Source organism: Oncorhynchus kisutch, linkage group LG14 (assembly GCF_002021735.2).
Source record: "Oncorhynchus kisutch isolate 150728-3 linkage group LG14, Okis_V2, whole genome shotgun sequence".
Lineage (NCBI taxonomy): Eukaryota > Metazoa > Chordata > Actinopteri > Salmoniformes > Salmonidae > Oncorhynchus > Oncorhynchus kisutch.
In genome coordinates this window covers 17,732,769-17,754,600 of record NC_034187.2, presented here as the reverse complement: position 1 = coordinate 17,754,600, position 21,832 = coordinate 17,732,769, and the positions used below count along the sequence as shown (strand labels likewise).

Here is a 21,832-nt window from a genome sequence, read left to right as displayed (position 1 = left end):
CTCTGACTGCTCCATGCAGGCTGACAGCTCCTTGCAGACTGGCAGCTCCTTGCAGACTGGCAGCTCCTTGCAGACTGACAGCTCCTTGCAGACTGACAGCTCCCTGCAGACTGGCAGCTCCTTGCAGACTGGCAGCTCCTTGCAGACTGACAGCTCTGGCTGCTTCATGCAGACTGACAGCTCCTTGCAGACTGACAGCTCCTTGCAGACTGACAGCTCCCTGCAGACTGGCAGCTCCTTGCAGACTGGCAGCTCCTTGCAGACTGGCAGCTCCTTGCAGACTGACATCTCTGGCTGCTTCATGCAGACTGACAGCTCCTTGCAGACTGACATCTCTGTCTGCTTCATGCAGACTGACAGCTCCTTGCAGACTGACAGCTCTGACTGCTCCATGCAGGCTGACAGCTCCTTGCAGACTGACAGCTCCTTGCAGACTGGCAGCTCCTTGCAGACTGGCAGCTCCTTGAAGACTGGCAGCTCCTTACAGACTGGCAGCTCCTTGCAGACTGACAGCTCCTTGCAGACTGGCAGCTCCTTGCAGACTGGCAGCTCCTTGCAGACTGGCAGCTCCTTACAGACTGGCAGCTCCTTGCAGACTGACAGCTCCTTGCAGACTGACAGCTCCCTGCAGACTGGCAGCTCCTTGCAGCTTCAAACAGGCAGGAGGCTCCGGCAGCGCTGTAGAGAAGGAAGGCTCTGATAGAGCTGAACAGGCGGGAGACTCCGACAGCGCAGGAGAGGAGGAAAACGCTGGCTGCGCTGAACAGGCGGGAGACTCCGACAGCGCAGGAGGGAAGGAAGGCTCTGGCTGTGCTGAACAGGCGGGAGACTCCGACAGAGCAGGAGAGGCGAGGCGCACTGTAGGCCTGATGCGTGGTGCGGGCACTGGTGATACTGGAGCGAGGACACGCACAGCAAGCCTGGTGCGGGGAGCTGCTACCGGAGGACTGGTGTGTGGAGGTGGCTCTGGATAGAACGGACCGTGCAGGCGCACTGGAGCTCTTGAGCACCGAGCCTGCCCAAGCTTACCTGGCTCGATGCTCACTCTAGCCCGGCCAATACAAAGGGCTGGTATGAACCATACCGGGCTATGCACCCGCACTGGAGACACCGTGCGCTCACTAGCATAACACGGTGCCTGCCCGGTCTCTTTAGCCCCTCGGTAAGCACAGGGAGTTTGCGCAGGTCTCCTACCTGGCATAGCCATACACCCTGTAAGCCCCCCCCCCAAGAAATTTTTTGGGGTGACTCTCGGGTTTCGCTCTGCGCCGCCGTGTCTGTTTCTCCAACTCCATTCGCCTATAGCCTTCTTCGCACTGCTTTAGCGAATCCCATGCGGGCTCCTGCACTCTCTCTGGGTCGGCTGCCCACCTGTCGATTTCTTCCCACGTCGTATACTCCATGCAATTGCTGTCCATAACGTCCTCCCATGTCCATTCCTCCTTTCGCTTTTCCTGCGGTCGCTGCCTGTAACCACGCCGCTCGGTCCGTGTGTGGTGGGTGATTCTGTAACGGCGTTCTTCGTTTGTTGAGAGAGAGTCGGACCGAAATGCAGCGTGGTGGTTACTCATGTCTTTAATGAAAAGAAGTGACGGTACATGAAATAACGATAAATACAAAAACAACAAACGGAACGTGAAACCTAATTACAGCCTATCTGGTGAAACTACACAGAGACAGGAACAATCACCCACGAAATACAAAGCGAACTCAGGCTACCTAAATACGGTTCCCAATCAGAGGCAACGAGAAGCACCTGACTCCTGATTGAGAACCGCCTCAGGCAGCCAAGCCTATACAACACCCCTAATCAGCCGCGATCCCAAATACTACAAACCCCAATACGAAAATACAATAACATAAACCCATGTCACACCCTGGCCTGAACAAATAATTAAAGAAAACACAAAATACTAAGACCAAGGCATGACACAAAATAGCTTGTTTGCAGCTAGCAAACAGGGTTTACCTTATCGCACATCTCCAGCAACGCCTCTCGCTTACAGAGGTTGGAAAACAATAAAATGCACTTGTGCTTATTGGGGGTACTGGTTACAATCCATAGCACAGAGCCATACTTGCTTCTGATTGACGCAGAGACCTAAGTTAGCTACAAAAAGGCCAGGCTAATACATTTTTGGGGGTAATTAAAACATGCTAAGATAGCTAGCTAGGTCATTTGAAAAACGCTAAACAAGAATACACACAATATCAATTATTTACATGAAAAACAAAAAAGCTATAATATATACTTACTACATGTCGATGAGTTTGTATGGAGAAATATGGAGGTTTTCCCCACACTCTGCCTTGAGCGATGATGTCAAAACTTGCGACAGGATGTGCAGTTCTGATAGCCACATTAACAGCTAACTAGGTTTCTTTTTTTTGGTGTGTGTGGGGGGGGGGGGCGGGGGGGGGTAATTACAGGCAAATATATTACCTTGTCCAAGTGAGATCTGCGCATGATCAAAACGTCACACCAGGGTAAGCGTATGCAAAACACAGGCCTTATAAGAAGAAGTTCTAAAATCCCCTATGGAAAAATGCCATAAAAACTATTGGAACCATTTTTGTGTTTTAACGCTAGGTTTTATTTGTATTATGACTGATACTTTGGTACTCAATTGTGTATGCTAAGCCCCTCCCACCAATTTGAGTTGATTGAATGCAGGTGTATATGTGTTTGGAAAGAGAGGCAGTTTGGAGTGGAAAGCAAGAGTAAATTGGCAAGATTTTATGCCTTGTTTTATAGTTTCAGTTTGTGTCCTGATTTTAACCACTCTATTTATTCAAATAAATGATCCATTAGAGTAAAACTGTTCCTTACTTCAAGGTGCCCACCTTGCCACAATCTGAAATAACAGTAACTTTATCTTATTGTGCTCATGTAGGCATATTGCACTGTGCAATAGCTCCATTTCTAACTCAACAGTTACATTAGACAAAACGATATTTTAATCATTTGGATAAATCAACCTATGCTTAATTTGAATACGTTTTCGAAGTAGAACCCAGATTATGAGGATTCTGTGTTATGCACTATAGCCCGTTACCATATATGTGATTGAATATTATCTGCTGTTGGCTTGTGTGGTTGTATGTGTTATGCAACATAGCTGACTTGAAACATTGTAAACATTTTCAGGGCCTTTTTCATGATGGAAAAATACAGAATAACATGAAGACAGTTTTCACGTCTATTGTTTTGTATCCTGTTCATGTTTGAGTTACCTTATTAAATTAACATGAACTCTAACCACGCTGCGTTTTGGTCCGCCTCTCCTTCCCAGGAAGAAAGCCATTAGTCTTTTGTTAGATAACAGGAGCCAGGTGCCTGATAACTTTATATTCTACACAGCTACAACAACTGACCGCTGAAGCGCTTAGGGGGCTGGGACTAGCCTCTGCGCCAACAATCAACGATAGGCTGGGTGAGACTAAACCATGCCCAGTCTCTACTGGCAGGCCGGCTCGGAAGCAGGAACTACCTCTGTCAGAGTATATTTATAATATCTTTGTCAGGAACAAGTCAGTTCTCTGTTTGCCCTGCGAGGTGGGACAGAGAGCCCGTATTTACGAAAATTGCATTTACCACTTATTGCTTATGTAATAAAAAATACATAGTATACAATCGGTGACTCAATGTCATATTTATCCTGATACCAGATTCGAATTGACGCAACCCTAACAATATGCAGAATCTTTCCCCAGTGTTTTGTTCCATGCTGCTACTAGATGAGGTTGTTGTTTTAGCAGAGATCACTTTCTCCTCTACATCCAAGCTCTTTTCATTGCTCAGCCTGCCCTGGCTCTCATCTACAGCAACAGCACCTCCCACCGGTCATGTCTAGATGGGATCCAGCTTCTTTCTGTATTTTTTGCATCTTAGCTAACCCTAACTCCTTTCCTAACCTGCCATGTTTATTCCACTAATTTGCTGCGTAAATTCTCTTAAACCTGCTACGAAAGGTCAATTCTGACAAAAGATGGATCCCTTCGAGCCATGACCCTCCCAGTCCCAGCAAGGGAGCCCCTCATTGGGGGGGGGGGGGGATCCATCACCAATTGCCACGCAGCACCACCTCTCCATCACTTTTTAGTTTCCAAGGCAACGGGCAGGGCCTTTCTCCTGAAAGGCGCCGCATCATCATTATCATCCACGCAGGGCTGGTCGAGAGGAAGCAGGAGCTATCAGCCCAGCAGTGGGTAACATCAAGCATCTTCTCTTGCTTCATGTCGCGCTGCAGCACAGTCTCCATCAACACTCAGTAAAAGGAAAATGATGTGGACGCGAAAAGGGATATGGTAGGTAGGTGCTGGGTTTTCTGTGCTCTCTGTGTTTGACTGTTGTGTTGTGTTATGTGTTTTACAAGCAGGCAGTGAGGAGGGTGTGTGATCCTCTCAAGCAGGCTGATTTAATGGGCTGTTTGATGCTAACACCATTAGAATGAGAGAGGCAGCTTTGCTAAAGGGGCCAGGCGGCCTGCAGAGCTAAGGGTCTGCAGTCCGCATACACAAATGCCCCAGCCCTAGCCCCCAGCTGGGATGGACAATAGCTGGATCATTACCTCTTTTTACCAGCCATAGCCTGTAGCTATAAGCTGCTACCACCGTTAGCTGTTGCTCCTTTTATGGGATGTGATTGTCATGTTCTCCACCCACCTCTCTAGGTCTAGGATGTGTCAGGTAGTTTCCCTTCCCTTTTGCATGAGCATGACTAAACAAAATGCCCAGTGAGCGTTAGTTAGTTAATACCCCGGCCACAAAATCCTTTCATCGCACCCTTTCCTCTCCTCCTACATTGCTGTTTTTTAATCCCACCCTGAAAGGGAAGAAAAAGGTTTGTCTGAATGTTTCTTCCCAGTAAATGCTGAGCAGGTGGGGAGGTCACGCCTTAATATCTTCTCCATAATGGCTTTGGCCTGGCTAGCCTCCCTCAGAAGTAGTGCACTAAATAGGGAACAGGGTGCCATTTGGGATGCGAACTGGACCTCCTTAACATCATCCATCATCCAACAACATCCAGCACAGCCTCGAAATCTGTCCTTTTCATTATGACAGCATGGGATTAGTATGGGGCTTGGCTCAGTATCCTTGCTAGGCCTTTATGTTATTATTAGCCTAGCTAGCCTGTTGTGCCTTGGCCATGTGCTGCATGCAGTCTTTGTAATATGTTGTCCAATGTCCATGTTATGGCCTGGTACTGTATGTTATCATTAGCCTAGCTAGCCTGCTGTGCCTACAGTATTAGCTGCAGTCTCGAGTTTCCTTATGTTACAGCCTGGTCCAGGACTGTATGATGTGTTTTGGAGGTGTGGTGTCAGATTCGGGAACTATTACTGGTGCACGTCCCCTGTGTCCTATTACCCACCTCCTTCCCCACCCCTGTTCACGACGGTGTGTGTGTGTGTGTCGGTGCTGTCTCAGGTGAGGAGGATGAGATGCGGATTCTATCTCTCTCTCGCTCTCTCAACCCCAGAATCCTCTTTGAAGCTTTCTGTTATTATTGATGCTTTAGATCTCACAGGAAAGAAACACTCGGAGGTTGTTTGGAATGGAGTTCATTGAGCAGATTGGTTGAGGTTGGGCCTATTTATCTCATAAACGCAGCACTTGCCTTGAATCCTTGTATGATATGTTTGTTGTTAAGTATCCTTACTGGTATTAGCCGTTTCATGATTTGTTTCATAATGACCTCATACAACTGACTAAAATATATTTTACACATTTTGCTCTGTCATGCAATAGCTGCATGCTATTTATCAGTTATAAGGGTAGTTTGTGTTCAATACTAAATGTTCCTGTACTGAGAACAGGTTATTGTATCCCTCTGTAACATATTTGTTGTTTTTCCTTTCGCACTGTATAGAGCAGTGCTCTACAACCCTGTTTCTGGAAAGCTACCCTCTAGGTTCACTCCTACCCTGTTCCTGGAAAGCTACTCCCTCCTCTAGGTTCACTCCTACCCTGTTCCTGGAAAGCTACTCCCTCCTCTAGGTTCACTCCTACCCTGTTCCTGGAAAGCTACTCCCTCTAGGTTCACTCCTATCCTCTTCCTGGAAAGCTACTCCCTCCTCTAGGTTCACTCCAACCCTGTTTCTGGAGAGCTACCCTCCTCTAGGTTCACTCCAACCCTGTTTCTGGAAAGCTGCTCCCTCCTCTAGGTTCACTCCAACCCTGTTTCTGGAAAGCTGCTCCCTCCTCTAGGTTCACTCCAACCCTGTTTCTGGAAAGCTACTCCCTCCTCTAGGTTCACTCCAACCCTGTTTCTGGAAAGCTACTCCCTCCTCTAGGTTCACTCCAACCCTGTTCCTGGAAAGCTACTCCCTCCTCTAGGTTCACTCCAACCCTGTTCCTGGAAAGCCACTCCCTCCTCTAGGTTCACTCCAACCCTGTTCCTGTGTGGTGGATGTGTAACCAGGCCAGCTCAGGACAGCTTGGTCTGGTTTGACTGGGTTAGGTTAATCACGTGATGTGTGTCAGGATACATTAGCATAATAACAGCTGGATACTAGCTAACAGGAAGGGGTGATTGATGAGTTCAGGGGTTAACAAACTATTGATTGAGATGAATACAGTAAAGATAAGACCTCGGGCCACGAAATGAGAGCCTGGTGACATTCTGTCGGGATACATAAACAACAGGAGTATAGAGGAGTAATAACACATGTACACACAATACAAATTATGAGTATGTAAATAGGGTCTCAAGTGAGTAGCTAGCCTATCTACTATTTGAGTCAGATTTGTCTGGTTCTGGTCAATAGTTTGGTCAAGTAAGTATTTACCAGGGTTGGGGTCAATTCCATTTCAATTTCAGAAAGTAAACGCAATTCCAAATGTCCTCTTTGAAGAGCATTGAAGAGTTGGAATTTCAGTGTACATCCTGATTTGACTGGAATTAAAAAGGAATTTAGCCCAACCCTGGTATTTACTAAAACATGTTCCAACATGCAACATTAATATTTACCCTGTATGTACAGGACATACCAATAGCAGCTATACTGTTTATTTTTGCAGCTTTACAGTACAGTGAGCATGGGTATCCAATCAGAATGATTCCAAAATGGCCCATGTCAGAGCAGGAAGGACTGACTGGTCACCATTATCTCTGACCAATTAATTATTGAACAGTGACTGACTGATCTTGCGCAAAGCAGACAGACATGCATGCCTCTGAGTCCGACCTAGACATAGCAGGTGTGTGTTTGTGTCTGTCTGACTTTCATATGGTCTCTTCTATGCCATGTCACAGTGAGCCCCTCCCTCCTCCTCCACTCCTTCCCTCTCCTCTCCCCAGCCTGCCATGCTCCCTCTGCTGAGCTGAGGCCTGCTGGGAGGCTGAAGGGGTTTACACTGTTCAGTTGAATGCTGCTGTAGCATGACTTCAATTATCCACATTGATTCTAAACTAATCTCGGCAATCCAGAACCAAATGTTAAACTTTAGCCACCCGACAGAACATTCCAATATTTTAGTTTGTTAGGAGAGACTTCCTATTACTGAAAGAGGTTGCTAATTCAACCAAATACAGTATTATGATAAAATAGATGTAAACATGCATTTTAAAAGCGGGCTGGCTCATTCAGTAATGCCAAGCCAGAGAAAACAATGTTGTGCCACATAAAAAGACAAGCATCCATTCACAAGCTTTAATGAGAGAGAGAGAGCACTCAAGGTTAAAGCCTTCCTTTGCTTGCTGATTGTTAGCCAATTGTATCATCTCTACCTATCATTGTCTTAACAGTAACTAGATACCACTGTGCATACAGAGAAATTTGCCATACTATGACCATGATACCTCAGCCCTGATCAGAGGAGATCTATCTGTCCCACTGTAGGGAGAGAGAGGATATGAGGAGAGGGGGAGAAAGAGAGAGAGAGACAGCTGGAACTACTCAACCTGAACCGTTGTGGGGGAGAACACTGCTTCCGGCAGAACTGCTGCTGCTGTCAGAACTAGAGTGTGATGAAGGTCACAGAGAGGACCTTTCCCATCGCTAGCTTTCATGACCCTTCTTTCCTATTTCAATATATTACTTTTCATCAGCACAACCAATTATATTGACTTATAAGGAAATAGAAAGTTTGGTTTTATGGACTGGAAGAATAATAGCTAAAATCACAAACTTTATAGTAACCAATGAAACTAATTAAATTTGCTAGTGTTTGACACTAAATAATTGACATTGAACAAATTCTTCTGTGTTTAGCTGTTGGCCTATACCAGTGGTACTCATTGCGTGCCCCCGCAGGCCGCATGAACCCTTAATTTGCAGCTCGCTGGGATTTTCATATTCATATCCATTTTTAATAATGATACAGTTTCAATTCAAGGTGTTTAAAGCAGGCCTGAATCACTTCATTGAATATATCGATTGTTCTCTGGACGGCAGATAGATGGCAGTATAGCGCAGCTGTTGAACAGAAAGGCCGAAATAGAACGTTTGCCGAAATAGAAGGCAACTGCTCAGCTACAGCGACTGACACATGTCAGTTTGCTACTAGCTAATTTTGCAGTCTAAATATATTGACAATGAAAATGAGGGAGAAGAGCTGCAGAACAACGTGACAGCTACAGTATGAACCAAAAACCACCTGAGACCCAGGAAAATCAGGAAGATGGTGTGGGGGAAATGCAGCTAGCAAACATGGCTCCGGTGGCTAAGAGAAGGATATGGTCAATTCAAGAAGAACAGATAGTTCCAAGAGAAATGGACAAACAAATATTTTTTTGTACTGCATGATGGGACTAGCTCACTTTGTCTAATTTGCCAGAAGACAGTCAATTGTTTTAAACGAGCAAATTTAGAGCAACATTTCCAGTCACACCATGCCCACTTTGACAAAACATATCCACCTCAAAGCAACCTCAGAAACAACATAATAGCGCAACTCAAAAGACAGCTCGAAGGACAACAACAAATGGTGGACAGATCTAGCAGTGTTGCATAGAAAACGACAGAGGCAACATATGAGATTGCTTGGATATTGGACATTGCCCAATTATGTGTTTTGGTCCGTTTCCCTCAAAACGAGTCGTTCAGAGAGGAACTTATGTTTACTGCCCCTTCAGGGACAAACACGAGGAGATGATATTTTGAAAGCCCTTGTTACTTTTTTTGATGATAATAATATTGACTGGTCAAATCTGGGATCTGTGTCCACTGACGGCGCCCCAAACATGTGAGGGAAGGAGACGGGACTCATAGGCCTGATGAGAAAAAGAGGATATTGGCAAATGTGTTACGTTTCATTGTATCATTCCTCAGGAAGCACTTGTGGCTACACTCAGACTGTGACTTAGAATGTGATGCAGCAAGTAGTCAAATCCGTGAATTTGTTGCAAGCCAGGGGAGAGAGGAGCCAGAGATGGATGATCCACAATGGATATTAAAGCTTTCTTTTTTAAGTGACATCACCTGCCACCTGAACACAGTGAATCTCCAGCTCCAAGGGAAAGCTCAAATTCAGTGCAAAATGCTACGTCTGGTCACAGCATTTCAAAATAAAGCCACCACACTGTTCATACCTGACATTTAGTTAATTTCCCAAAACTCAGAGCAGTCACCACATCCAACCCAGACACACTGCAACATTTAGCTCTGATGCATTTGTGCGTGTGTTGGAAGAGTTGAAGTTTGAGTCAAAATTCAATGGTATCATGGAGTACAAGCACTTAAAAAAAAAAGCCTTGTGTCAGACACAGAGTATCCACTTCTGAAGCAGTGTGTGCAAAAGGTGACATCATTTTTTGTCAGCACTTATTCATGTGAAGCAACATTTTCAACAATGAACATTGTGAAACAAAAACAGAGAAACAGACTGACCAATGCACACCTGGATTGCCTCACAAGGATAGCAACAACAGACTATACATTTAGAATGAATTCAGTCAAGCAGAAGGGAAATTTTTGCTCATCCAACTACTGAGGTAACCCAGGATCGGACACTTTTTTCCCTCCAATTTCTGCCTAAAATGACAAACACAAATCTAACTGCCTGTAGCTCAGGACCTGAAGCAAGGATATTATTCTTGATGCCTTTTGAAAGGAAACACTTTGATGTTTATGGAAATGTGAAATTAATGTAGGAGAATATAACACGTTAGATCTGGTAAAAGATAATACAAACAAAAATACTAGTTTTTTTCCGTCTTTGAAATGTCTTTGGGCACGTGTTTCATCCAAACATCAAAATACTGCCCCCTAGCTTAAAGAGGTTTTAAAGCCTTATTCTAAAATAGATATTTTTTAAATGTATCCCCTCATCAATCTACACAAAATACCCCCAAATAGGTTTTTAGAAATGTTTGCAAATGTACAGTACTGTGCAAAACTTTTAGGCAGGTGTGGAAAAATGCTGTAAAGTAAGAATGCTTTCAAAAATAGGCATGTTAATAGATTAGATTTATCAATTAATAAAATGCAAAGTGAGTGAACAGAAGACAAATCTAAATCAAATCCATATTTGGTGTGACCACCCTTTGCCTTCAAAACAGCATAAATTCTTGTAGGTACACTTGCACAAAGTCGCATATAGTAGGTGTATGATTAGTAGGCATATAGTCAGGTGTATGATTAAACAATTATACCAAACAGGTGCTAATGAGCATCAATTCAATATGTAGGTTCAATATGTAACTGAAACAGAAACAGCTGTGTAGGAGGAATACAACAGGGTGAGGAACAGCCAGACTCAGCTAACAACGTTTTTCTTCTGTTCACCCACTTTGTATTTTGTTAGACATGTCAATTTTTTTTGCACTGTACTGTATATAAAAAGAAAAAGTATTCAGACCCTTTACTCAGTACTTTGTTGAAGCACTTTTGACAGCGATTACAGCCTAAAGTCTTCTTGGGTATGACGCTACAAGCTTGGTACACCTGTATTTGGGGAGTTTCTCCCATTCTTCTCTGCAGATCCTCTCAAGTTGGATGGGGAGCATTGCTGCACAGCTATTTTCGGGTCTCTTCAGAGATGTTTGATCGGGTTCAAGTCCGGGCTCTGGCTGAGCCACTCAAGGACAATCAGAGACTTGTCCCAAAGCCACTCCTGCATTGTGTTGGCTGTGTGCTTAGGGTTTTTATCCTGTTAGAAGGTGAACCTTAGCCCCAGTCTGAGGTCATGAGCACTCTGGAGCCTGGTTTTCATCGAGGATCTCTCTGTACTTTACTCCGTTCATCTTTCCCTCGATCCGGACGAGTCTCCCCGTCCCTGTATCTGAAAAACATCCCCACAGCATGATGCTGCGACCACCATGCTTCACAGAGGAGCTCTGTCAGTGTGACCATCGGGTTTTTGGTCACCTCCCCTGACCAAGGCCCTTCTCCCCTGATTGGCCGGGTGGCCAGCTCTAGGAAGAGTCTTGGCGGATCCAAACTGCTTCAATTTAAGAATGATGGAGGCCACTGTGTTTTTGGGGACCTTCAATGCTGCAGACATGTTTTGGTACCCTTCCCTAGATCTGTGCCTCGACACAATCCTGTCTCAGAGCTCAATGGGCAATTCCTTTGGCTTGGTTTTTGCTCTGATATGTGCTGTTAACTGTGGGACCTTATATAGACAGGTGTGTGCCTTTCCAAATCATGTCAATCAATAGAATTTACCACAGGTCAAGTTGAAGAAACATCTCAAGAATGATCAATGGAAACAGGATGCACCTTAGCTCAATTTCAAGGCTCACAACAAACATTTATAAAACCTGTATTCGCTTTGTCATTATGGGGTGTTGTGTGTACAGTCGTGGCCAAAAGTTTTGAGAATGACACAAATATTAATTTTCACAAAGTTTGCTGCCTCGGTTTGTATGACGGCAATTTACATATACTCCAGAATGTTATGAAGAGTGATCAGATGTATTGCAATGAATTGCAAAGTCCCTCTTTGCCATTGAAATGAACTGAATCCCCCCCAAAAAAATTCCACTGCATTTCAGCCCTGCCACAAATGGACCAGCTGACATCATGTCAGTGATTCTCTCGTTAACACAGGTGTGAGTGTTGATGAGGACAAGGCTGGAGATCACTCTGTCATGTTTATTGAGTTTGAATAACAGACTGGAAGCTTCAAAAGGCGCCCAAGAAAGTCCAGCAAGCACCAGGACCGTCTCCTAAATTTGATTCAGCTGCGGGATCGGGGCACCACCAGTACAGAGCTTGCTCAGAAATGGCAGCAGGCAGGTGTGAGTGCATCTGTACGCACAGTGAGACGAAGACTTTTGAAGGATGGCCTGGTGTCAAGAAGGGCAGCAAAGAAGCCACTTCTCTCGAGGAAAAACATCAGGGACAGACTGATATTCTGCAAAAGGTACAGGGATTGGACTGCTGAGGACTGGGATAAAGTCATTTTCTCTGATGAATCCCCTTTCTGATTGTTTGGGTCACCCGGAAAAAAAGCTGGTCCGGAGAAGACAAGGTGAGCGCTTCCATCAGTCCTGTGTCATGCCAACAGTAAAGCATCCTGAGACCATTCATGTGTGGGGTTGCTTCTCAGCCAAGGGAGTGGGCTCAATTTTGCCTAAGACCACAGCCATGAATAAAGAATGGTACCAACACATCCTCCGAGAGCAACTTCTCCCAACCACCCAGGAACAGTTTGGTGATGAACAATGCCTTTTCCAGCATGATGGAACCCATTGCCATAAGGCAAAAGTGATAACTAAGTGGCTCGGGGAACAAAACATCGATATTTTGGGTCCATGGCCAGGAAACCCCCCAGACCTTAATCCCATTGAGAACTTGTGGTCAATCCTCAAGAGGCGGGTGGACAAACAAAAACCCACAAATTCTGACAAACTTCAAGCATTGATTATGCAAGAATGGACTGCCATCAGTCAGGATGTGGCCCAGAAGTTAATTGACAGCATGCCAGGGCAGATTGCAGAGGTCTTGAAAAAGAAGGGTCAACACTGCAAATATTGACTCTTTGCATCAACTTCATGTAATTGTCAAAAAGAGTAATTATACTTCAGTATTCCATAGTAACATCTGACAAAAATATCTAAAGACACTGAAGCAACACATTTTGTGAAAATGAATATTTGTATCGTTCTCAACTTTTGGCCACGACTGTAGGTTGATGAGGATTTTTTTTTTGAATAAGGCTTGCCTTACCCACCATGATCCATACATCTCAGGGCAGTGCTCTGGGAAGCAGCCCTAAATCACTTAACCAAAATGATGCTATAGCCAGGCTATTGTCATGGCTGGGCTGGAAATAGATTTTTAAATGTGGTTGATGTCAATGTTACAGGTTTTACTGTAAAGCACTCTGCTGTTATTGAAGTCATCAGATGCATGGGTGATTCAACTCCCACCATGGTGCTTTGGTGTAGGAAAACAGTGACAGGTGTAACTGAGTCAACTATCCTGGCTAAATAAATACATATAGAATAGATGAATATGTTATGGCTGTGTTGTCATATGACATAGCCTTGGCAGAGTTTGGAAAAGGCTGTTTGAGAGAGAGACTGAAATGAGATGCTTGACTGTGTAGATATTTTCTGAAGATATCCATCATCACTGAAACTGGGCAATGACTGTCTTACAATGCTTTTTTAAATTCAGTGATGTTTTGGGGCTGTTGCTGGGCAATACAGACTTTCAACTCCCTCCAAAGATTTTCTATGGGGTTGAGATCTGGAGACGGGCTAGGCCACTCCAGGACCTTGAAATGCTTCTTACGAAGCCACTCCTTCGTTGCCCGGGCGGTGTGTTTGGGATCATTGTCATGCTGAAAGACCCCGCCATGTTTCATCTTCAATGCCCTTGCTGATGGAAGGATGTTTTCACTCAAAATCTCACGATACACAGCCCCATTCTTTCCTTTACACGGATCAGTCGTCCTGGTCCCTTTGCAGAAAAACAGCCCCAAAGCATGATGTTTCCACCCCCATGCTTCACAGTAGGTATGGTGTTCTTTGGATGCAACTCAGCATTCTTTGTCCTCCAAACATGATGAGTTGAGTTTTTACCAAAAAGTTCTACCAATTTTGGTTTCATCTGACCATATGACATTCTCCCAATCTTCTTCTGGATCATCCAAATGCTCTCTAGCAAACTTCAGACGGGCCTGGACATGTACTGGCTTAAGCAGGGGGACATGTCTGGCACTGCAGGATTTGAGTCCCTGGCGGCGTAGTGTGTTACTGATGGTAGGCTTTGTTACTTTGGTCCCAGCTCTCTGCAGGTCATTCACTAGGTCCCCCCGTGTGGTTCTGGGATTTTTGCTCACCATTCTTGTGATCATTTTGACCCCACGGGGTGCGATCTTGCGTGGAGCCCCAGATCGAGGGAGATTATCAGTGGTCTTGTATGTCTTCCATTTCCTAATAATTGCTCCCACAGTTGATTTCTTCAAACCAAGCTGCTTACTTATTGCAGATCCAGTCTTCCCAGCCTGGTGCAGGTCTACAATTTAGTTTCTGGTGTCCTTTGACAGCTCTTTGGTCTTGGCCATAGTGGAGTTTGGAGTGTGACTGTTTGAGGTTGTGGACAGGTGTCTTTTATACTGATAACAAGTTCAAACAGTTGCCATTAATACAGGTAATGAGTGGACAGAGGAGCCTCTTAAAGAAGAGGTTACAGGTCTGTGAGAGCCAGAAATCTTGCTTGTTTGTAGGTGACCAAATACTTATTTTCCACCATAATTTGCAAATAAATTCATTAAAAATCCTACAATGTGATTTTCTGGATTTTTTTTCTCATTTTGTCTGTCATAGTAGAAGTGTACCTATGATGAAAATTACAGGCCTCTCTCAGCTTTTTAAGTGGGAGAACTTGCACAATTGGTGGCTGCCTAAATACTTTTTTTGCCCCACTGTAAGTCCGTTATGAACAAACTCTTATTTGCAATGACGGCCTACCCCGGCCAAACCTGGACGACGCTGGGCCAATTGTGCGCCGCCCTATTTGACTCCCAATTACGGCCGGATGTGATACAACCTGGATAGCTGATATGGATTAAAGATATGTGGTCATCACTGTCATTCAGTACGTGTAGTCTCCTCCCTCCCTATAGTCCCACTACATTGACTTATTAGATATGTAACACAAGTGGTTTTATCATGTTAGAGAGCTTGCCTTGGTCCTGAGCTCACATTTCTCTATAGGCTACAGATGATGATATCCTTAGTCAGCTTGATTTCATGTTAAATAGCCCAATTAATACCTATGTGAAAAGTTTTTCAAATAAGTTCTCTGTAACCAGGATAATGATTAGTGATGATTGGCTTCCCCTTCCCAACACTACAGTATACTGTTCGTACCTTGTTGTTTCTCCCCTCGGCTGATTCCACTATGTCACTATGAACTGTGAACATGACGGGCCTGTGAGCCGCATTTGGCAACAGCAGCCAGGGGAACGGGACAGAGAGAGAGCTTGACCCATTTCAGGATTACTAATTGACTCATTAAGGGACAGAGTGTTTCAGATTCTTCAGAAATGGTGATTAGGTCTAGTTTACAATGACTGTCACATAAAATAGCACTTCGCTGACACTCACACACACACACACACACACACACACACACACACACACACACACACACACACACACACACACACACACACACACACACACACACACACACACACACACACACACACACACACACACACACACACACACACACACACGAAGATTGTTTGTTTTGGATGACTCGTAGCCTGTAAAAGCATAATATCTATGAAACTAGTTTGTTCAATATGTGGGTGGAAATAAGCATGATGTCACCATAAACAGAAGCCTTTTGTATTTTCCTAATAATGAGGACAAGTCATTATTTTTACTGACCGTGCCCACTGATTGCCCTGAAGGCTTCTAAGCTGCAGTGCTCACACTGGTTCTATCTATGTTTTCCTTTGTTTCAAAATGTATGGCTGGCATCAGGTATCCTACTACATAGTAGCAAGATGAAGTTTCCTTTAGATGCTGATCTAAGGCCAGATGTCATTTTCAGTCTTTAATGGTTAAGATTTAGATTGGTGGTAGGGTAATCTGATGCTAGATCAGTGATTATGGGCCCTTTAAGAGGCTGAGGAGGGTCATTAGCCGCATACAGCCAAGAGTGACGTAATAGCTCTGGAATAGACAAGGCCTCATTCAGCAAACCACGCATGGTGGTGGTGGTGATGATGATAGTGGTGGTGAACATGATGCACATGATGGTGACGATGCACATGATGATGCAAGTCTTGGCTCATAGACATCCACATGACTCACCGGGACAGAGTCAAAGTGGTCCAATTCTCATCCTAAAACAACCTAATTAATGAAAAAAAGCATCAAATCAACAGTGGCATTATTTTCAACGAACTCTGCAACTCTTCCAACTATTTACATTTTTCACAACTGCCACCAGTTTGACGCAAAACATTATAAAGGATATTTCCTGCTGAAACCATATTAAACACCAATGGTATTCACTAAGTTGATACTTTATATTTAGGATAATGTTTTGCATCTTTGTCATTCTATTTTTGTAAATTTTAAAATCATTTTATTTGATATATTTTACATGTGAAAAGGCCACACAGGGCCAGAGCTCATTAGGCACAAAGTTTCCAGTAATATACCCTCCCTTTGCAACCCATACAACTTAAAAGATGTGGTCCTGCAGGCAGGCGGGATCTAGACGTCTGGCCAATGATTAGAGAATAGGTTTGTCGGTGCTCCATTTACTTCTTTCACACTCTCTTTACCAGACAATATCTACCATAGGCTACCCCTACAACAACACACCTCATGGAGATTTCAAATGGGAGTGGCTTGGACTTACAGCGATTCTCCCACTCTCTCACACGCACACAATCACATGGCTGTGGAAGGCTGACTGTCAGTCAGACAAACAGATGCACAGGTTGATTGGATTTACTCTTATCAATTGGCTTCTATTTCCCTAGCCTTGGCTCGGCTTCGCTACTTAGCATCATGGGATTTCCTTTTTTGGGCCGAGGGATCGGGATCGGGATCAGGAATGCTGGGGGATATTGTCTGTGGACTACATCTGTAGTATGTGATCCATTATCGTTGGCCTGTAATTATTTTGTCAGGAGAGAGTTGAACTTGGAACGGCAGAGCTCCAAATGGCACCCTGTTCCATATTTAGTGCACTACTTCTGACACTGAGGGAGGCTAGCCAGGCCAAAACCATTATGAAGAAGATATTAAGGCGTGCCGTCCCCACCTGCTCAGCATTTACTGGGAAGAAACAGTCAGACAAACCTTGAGAATGTGCTCCTGGTGGGTGAAATTGATTATATTTACAAGGTGTGTGTGTGTGAACTGTATTTGTAGCAGAAGTTAATAAAGGCTTTATCATCTCCAGAATGAGCCCAGATGAGCCAGAATGGTCAGGAGGTAATACAGATGCAGAATTTAGTTATATGTCATTGTGTGGGCCACTTCTCATTGGTAGATGGAGCCATCAGTCAGGGAATCATGACTTCTCATTGGTAGATGGAGGCCGCTCACTGTCATAGTGTCATAATAAAGCAGCAGGATGCAATGCCTCATCCAAGCCATTGATTTCCAATGACATACTTCACTACCTCATCACTCTATTAGCGAATGTTGTGTTTCCACTCACACTGCTCTGCTGTACTGGAGTGTAGAGGCAACATTGTTAATAGCTGCAACAGGAAGGCTACCACACAAAAGCAATGGGGAAGTGGTTGGCTTAATGTGATTTATTTTCATTCAATGTACTAGCCATAGAGGTAGAATTAATCTCATTCTATGTCTAGGCCTATGGTTCTAACTTCTTAAGGGGTCGGTGTGAATGAGTAAATATCTAAAATCACAGAACTCTGTTAAGTTTCATTGGTTTTGTAATACAAGGTAATATGTTTAATGTAAAGCAAGGAGCAGATTGTTCAGGATGATATCATTTAGTGGCTACTGTATGGTAAAACATATTGGGTTGTTAAGCCTGTCCTAATTCAAAGGGAGACTAGGCGCATTAGACCACTGCAGTAATATCAGCTTCCACTGGATCATATTGCTGGGCTTTAGAAGGGTTTAATGGGATGTAAGAGAGAGTGACATTTTCTCTGCCTCTGATTCACCAAGCTTTATAGACGGAGGCCTGAAGCCATAATATTACAGGTTCTTCAATGCTTTATCCTCAGGATTCCAAAACCATGTCAAAATGGAGGAATCAGAAATGCTTACAGGGCACACCGGTTCCCAACTAAGCTTTCCTTTAGATAGCATGTCTTTGCTTCGGGAAGCAGAGAGAATAACTCATAAAATACAGTATTACCATATCACATGTACAGTATTATCTGTTGAAGAACCACTGCAGGACATCTAGGATGTGGTTTGGGAAACCAGCTTTGGTTACAGGAGAGAGAGGGTGAGGATGAAGCACCAGATGGATTAATCAAATCATATCAAATGTATTTATATAGCCCTTCTTACATCAGCTGATATCTCAAAGTGCTGTACAGAAACCCAACCTAAAACCCCAAACAGCAAGCAATGCAGGTGTAGAAGCACGGTGGCTAGGAAAAACTCCCTAGAAAGGCCAAAACCTGGGAAACACTATAGTGTTTCCCAAATTAGGGGTCCCGACTAGAGGTCGACCGATTATGATTTTTTGATACCGATACCAATTATTGGACGACCAAAAAAAGCCGATACCAATTAATCGGATGATTTTTGTTTATATATATTTGTAATTATGAAAATTACAACAATACTGAATGAACAATGAACACTTTTATTAATACTTAATATGATACATAAATAAAATCTATTTAGTAATCTATTTAATAATGAAACATGTTCAATTTGGTTAAAATAATGCAAAAACACAGTGTTGGAGAAGAAAGCAAAAGTGCAATATGTTCCATGTAAAAAAAAGGAATGGGTGTCTGGATATTGAGTCAGTGTTGAAGGTGTGTGTGAGGAATGGGTGTCTGGATATTGAGTCAGTGTTGAAGGTGTGTGTGAGGAATGGGTGTCTGGATATTGAGTCAGTGTTGAAGGTGTGTGTGAGGAATGGGTGTCTGGATATTGAGTCAGTGTTGAAGGTGTGTGAGGAATGGGTGTCTGGATATTGAGTCAGTGTTGAAGGTGTGTGAGGTATGGGTGTCTGGATATTGAGTCAGTGTTGAAGGTGTGTGAGGAATGGGTGTCTGGATATTGAGTCAGTGTTGAAGGTGTGTGTGAGGAATGGGTGTCTGGATATTGAGTCAGTGTTGAAGGTGTGTGAGGAATGGGTGTCTGGATATTGAGTCAGTGTTGAAGGTGTGTGAGGAATGGGTGTCTGGATATTGAGTCAGTGTTGAAGGTGTGTGAGGAATGGGTGTCTGGATATTGAGTCAGTGTTGAAGGTGTGTGAGGAATGGGTGTCTGGATATTGAGTCAGTGTTGAAGGTGTGTGAGGAATGGGTGTCTGGATATTGAGTCAGTGTTGAAGGTGTGTGTGAGGAATGGGTGTCTGGATTAGAGGTCGACAGATTATGATTTTTCAACGCCAATACCGATACCGATTATTGGAGGACCAAACAAAACCGATGCCGATTAATCGGCCATTTTTATTTATTTATTTGTAATAATGACAATTACAACAATACTGAATGAACACTTATTTTTTATAATACATCAATAAAATCAATTTAGCCTCAAATAAATAATGAAACATGTTCAATTTGGTTTAAATAATGCAAAAACAAAGTGTTGGAGAAGAAAGTAAGAAAGCTAACATTTAAGTTCCTTGCTCCGAACAAGGGAACATATTAAAGCTTGATATTCCTTTTAACATGAGTCTTCAATATTCCCAGGTAAGAAGTTTTAGGTTGTAGTTATTGTAGGACTATTTCTCTCTATACCATTTGTATTTCATATACCTTTGACTATTGTATGTTCTTATAGGCACTATAATATTGCCAGCCTAATCTCAGGAGTTGATAGGCTTGAAGTCATAAACATCCTCGACTTCGGCGATGTCATTTACAAAATTGGCTGGCCCTCGCTTCATACTCGTCACCAAACCCACTGGCTCCAGGTCATCTACAAGTCTCTGCTAGGTAAAGCCCCGCCTTATCTCAGCTCACTGGTCACCATAGCAGCATCCACCCGTAGCACGCACTCCAGCAGGAATATCTTACTGGTCATCCCCAAAGCCAATTCTTCTTTCGGCCGCCTTTCCTTCCAGTTCTCTGCTGCCAATGACTGGAACGAACTGCAAAAATCACTGAAGCTGGAGACTCATATCTCTCTCACTAGCTTTAAGCACCAGCTGTCAGAGCAGCTCACAGATCACTGCACCTGTACATAGCTCATCTGTAAATTAGTCCATCCAATCTACCTGATCCCCATACTGTATTTATGTATTTATCTTGCTCCTTTGCACCCCAGTATCTCTACTGCACATTCATCTTTTGCACATTCTACCATTCCAGTGTTTAATTGCTATATTGTAATTACTTCACCACCATGGCCTATTTATTGCCTCTTATCCTACCTCATTTGCACATGCTGTATATAGATTTTTCTACTGTATTATTGATTGTATGTTTATTCCATATGTAACTCTGTGTTGTTGTATGTGTCGAACTGCTTTGCTTTATCTTGGCCAGATCGCAGTTGCAAATGAGAACTTGTTCTCAACTAGCCTACCTGGTTAAATAAAGGTGAAAAAATAAAATTAACAGCGCTGTGCTTCAAGCATTGCGAAAAGCTGCTGGCAAACGCAGGAAAGTGCGGTTTGAATGAATGCTTAAGAGCTTGCTGCTGCCTTCCACTGCTCAGTCAGACTGCTCTATCAAATCATAGACTTAATTATAATATAATAAACACACAGAAATACGAGCCTTGGGTCATTTAATATGGTAAAATCCAGAAACTATCATTTTGAAAACAAAACATTATTCTTTCAGTGAAATACAGAACCGTTCCGTATTTTATTGAAAGGGTTGCAACCCTAAGTCTAAATACTGCTGTTACATTGCACAAACTTCAATGTTCTGTCATAATTACATGAAATTCTGGCAAATTAATTACGGTCTTTGTTAGAAAGAAATGATCTTCACACAGTTCTCAACGAGCCAGGCGACACAAACTGCTGCATATACCCTGACTGTAATGGGGTCCTGTGTGTAGCTGGTGTAGAGAGTCAGGCGCAGGACAGCAGAAATGAGTAATCAACGTACTTTACTCAATAGACAAAAATACAAGGAAAATATACGAGCCCACAATAACGGACCGATTTACAAAGAACAATCACTCACAAACAAACATGGGTAACAGAGGGTTAAATAATAAACAGGTAATTGGGTGAGTGAAACCAGGTGTGTAAGACTAAGACAAAACAAATGGAAAATGAAAAGTGGATCGGCGGTGGCTAGAAGGCCGGTGACGTCGACCGCCGAACACCGCCCGAACAAGGAGAGGGACCGACTTTGGCAACGAAGGGTCCAAAACGTCCTCCACCGGCACCCAGCATCTCTCCTCTGGACCGTACCCCTCCCACTCCACGAGGTATTGAAGGCCCCTCACCCGACGCCTCGAGTCCAGGATGGCTCGAACAGCATACGCCGGGGCCCCTTCGATGTCCAGAGGGTGCAGAGGAACCTCCCGCACCTCAGACTCCTGGAGTGGACCAGCCACCACCGGCCTGAGGAAAGACACATGGAACGAGGGATTAATACAGTAATCTGGGGGAACCTGTAACCTGTTTCATAACTCATTCAGTCTCCTCAGGACTGGCCACGGGCCCAGCTTCCGGCAGGTCAGGCGGAGGGGCAGGTTTCGCGTCGAGAGCCAGACCTGGTCCCTCGGTGCGAACACCGAGGTCTCGCTGCGGTGGTGGTCGGCGCT

The 21,832-nt window shown here is 43.9% G+C and overlaps 1 protein-coding gene across 1 annotated transcript in view; it reads left to right on the top strand.

Annotated features, from left to right (window-relative positions):
• The first annotated feature begins 4,102 nt into the window (after positions 1–4,102).
• Positions 4,103–21,832, top strand: part of LOC116353317 (A-kinase anchor protein 6) — an 86,424-nt gene continuing 68,694 nt past the window's right edge. Inside the window, exon 1 of the mRNA XM_031787604.1 lies at positions 4,103–4,308. The gene's annotated coding sequence lies outside the window, so the exon portion shown is untranslated. The remainder of the gene's footprint in view (positions 4,309–21,832) is intronic.